Source organism: Rhinolophus sinicus, chromosome 18, assembly GCF_057876585.1.
Source record: "Rhinolophus sinicus isolate RSI-liver-muscle chromosome 18, RSI-T2T, whole genome shotgun sequence".
Taxonomy (NCBI): domain Eukaryota; kingdom Metazoa; phylum Chordata; class Mammalia; order Chiroptera; family Rhinolophidae; genus Rhinolophus; species Rhinolophus sinicus.
In genome coordinates this window covers 65,344,729-65,347,734 of record NC_142518.1, presented here as the reverse complement: position 1 = coordinate 65,347,734, position 3,006 = coordinate 65,344,729, and positions in this window count along the sequence as shown.

Below are 3,006 nucleotides of genomic sequence, written 5' to 3'. Positions count from 1 at the left end.
ACTAACTTCAGATCGAAAGGCACACATGGACTGAAAGTTAACAGATGAAAAAAATATTTCACAAAAATTTTTTAAAAAGATGGGTAGCAATATTTACATTGGGCAAAATAAACTTTAAAACAAATGCTATAACAAGCAACCAAGAAGGACCCAGTAATCCCACATATTGGTATTTATCTGGAGGAACCCAAAACACTACTTCAAAGGGATATGTGCATCCATATGTTCATTGCAGCGTTATTTACAATAGCCGACATATGTAGTCAGTCTTGGTGTCCATCATTGGATGAATGAATACAGAACAGGTGGTATATATGTATATACAATGGAATATTACTCAACCATAAGAAACATAAAATCTTGCCATTTGCAATAACATGGATGAACCTAGAGGGTATTGCCTGAGTGGCGTAAGTCAGAGAGAGGAAGACAAATGCCATATGATTTCACTTATTTGTGGAATCTAAAGAACAAAATAAATGAACAAACAAAACGGAAATAAACTCATAGATACAGAGAACATTTTGATGACTGCCAGATGGTAGTGGGGTTGGGGATATGGGTGAAAAAGGAGAACGAACTACAAAGTACAAATTGGTAGTTCAAAGTAGTCCTGGGGATGTAAAGTATAGCATAAGGGAGATAGTTAATAATATTATAATAATTAGGTATGGTGTCAGATGGGTACTAGATTTATTGTGGTGATCACTTCATATGTTGAATCACTATGCTGTATATCTGAAACTAATATAATATTGTATGTCAACTGTAATTGAAAAATAAATAGCTATTAAGAAGAACTGAATCCAGCAAGGAATGAATAAAGGTCAATAAAATCAAATCAAATAAACAAAATCAACAAAAATCAATAAAATTTCTATAGTTCATCTCTAGCCATATAGAACATATAACCTTAAACATAACCCATTCGGAATAGCAACATAATCATAACAATGGAGAAGATAAACAAAAATCAAAACAGGTAAAAATATATGATATGTTAGAAAGCAGTAAGGGTCATAGAAATAGAAAAACAACAACAAACAAAAAAACAAACAAAACCCCAGAAGCTTAAGGAAGAGTTACCAGGAGTGCCAGGATATAGTACAGTCAGAGAAGACCTCATTGAGAATATAACATTTGAGCCAAGACTCGAAGAAGGTGACATAGGTAGTTGAGGAGAATGGCATCTTAGCCAGAAGGAACAGATAGTGGAATGGCTGTAAGATGAGACCATGAATTACTTGTATGAGGAACAGCAAGGAGGCTACTGCATTGCTTAACATTGCTGACACATGTACAATAAAGCACTTGATGGGATATTCATTGAAGTGACATTGGAAACAATACAAATATCCATAATTAATACAATGGATAAGCTAGGGTATATTTATTTAAACAACAGAATATTGTACAGCAATGACAATGAATATTAATTCTACATTTGTCAACCTAGATACTCCCCCCAAAAAGTTGAGTAAAATAGTAAGTTTTGAAATATATGAGTAATTATATAAAAATGTTGTAACTGCACATATCAACGGTTTATGGATATAGCTATATTGCTTACAAATAAATGTTTATGTAGAAAAATGATAAAAACATGGACAAGGACACACTACCACAAGTTTAATGGTTACTTCAGAAGGAAGTGATTTGTAATCAGTGGGAAGCAAAAAACAGCCTTACTCCATCTGTAATGATTTATTTATTTTTAAGTAGGCATGAAACAAAAATAATAAAATATTATAATTTATTAAATCTGCGTGGTGGATATTTGGGTACTTGATATATTATTATTCACTTTATGTATTTCTGATACATTTTGATTTAAAAATAAATACGATTAATACAAAATGTTTCTTTGTTATAAGTATCCTTTTAGGCATCCTGGTTGCTACCAATTATATACTATTTTTATTTTTTCATGTTTATTTATTTTACTACACTGTAGGTCTTTAAGGAGGTAAGTAATATTACCTTCATGTTTGCAGTTCTCAAAATACCTAGTGCAGTGTCTTGTACAGAATACTGTATTTTGCCATGTAATGTGCTCCCGTGTATAATGTACACCTTAATTTTTGGCCAAACTTTCAGGAAAAAAAATCTTTTGTTTTAATTTTTTAATTAAAATTTTTATTTGTTCACATTCAAGTTGTTGTATTATAAAGGAATTTTAACATTTATTTTTTAACATATTATGGTACAAGAAATTTTATACTCTTCATTGTTGCAAATTCATTATAAGTTCAAGAAAGCTGATTATGATATTCCAGGGTATTATTTTGCATATGGATATAATTATTGATTTCTAGAGTTACACTTTTAACTCGTAAGCATGAATAAAATAATTTAAAACATTTATATAGCTACAAAATTAGTACTACCCATGAATACTGCACATCCTTATTTTTCCCTTACAAATTTGGGCAAAAAAATGAGTATTACACACTGCAAAATATGGTAAATATTTGATAAATCTGAAAGAATATTTAAACTCACATGTAATTAATATACGTCTAACAATCACTGGTGGTTTTCCCCATATTTGTGACTGGAATGATTGATTTACAAGTACAGAATGGGAGTATGTGAGAGTTTGACTATATGTTTATAAATGTTACATTCAGCTCTAGTTAAAACAAAAACAAAAACATAAACAAAACACTCAAGTAGCCAATCTTTCCTGAGTGAAGAGTATACAACCTGGGATTGTTGACACCTGGATTTATGAATATATAGAATCATGTGTATTGGTTTATAAGTCAGAGCTCACTACTTCAGAATAGACAAGGGGAGAAGGAATTTCTTCCAGGTCTGTACTTAAAAGAGGTAATAAGGCTGTAAGCTAAAATGAATGACAATGGTGCTGGGAAACGAGTAATTCACTTGACATGTTAGTAATTTTTTAATGATAATGAAGGTCATCTGTCACCTGCACAAAGAAAGCATGTGCCTTTTTGTGTGCATCTGTATATTGAATATTAACAGCCTAGAATGTGGTTA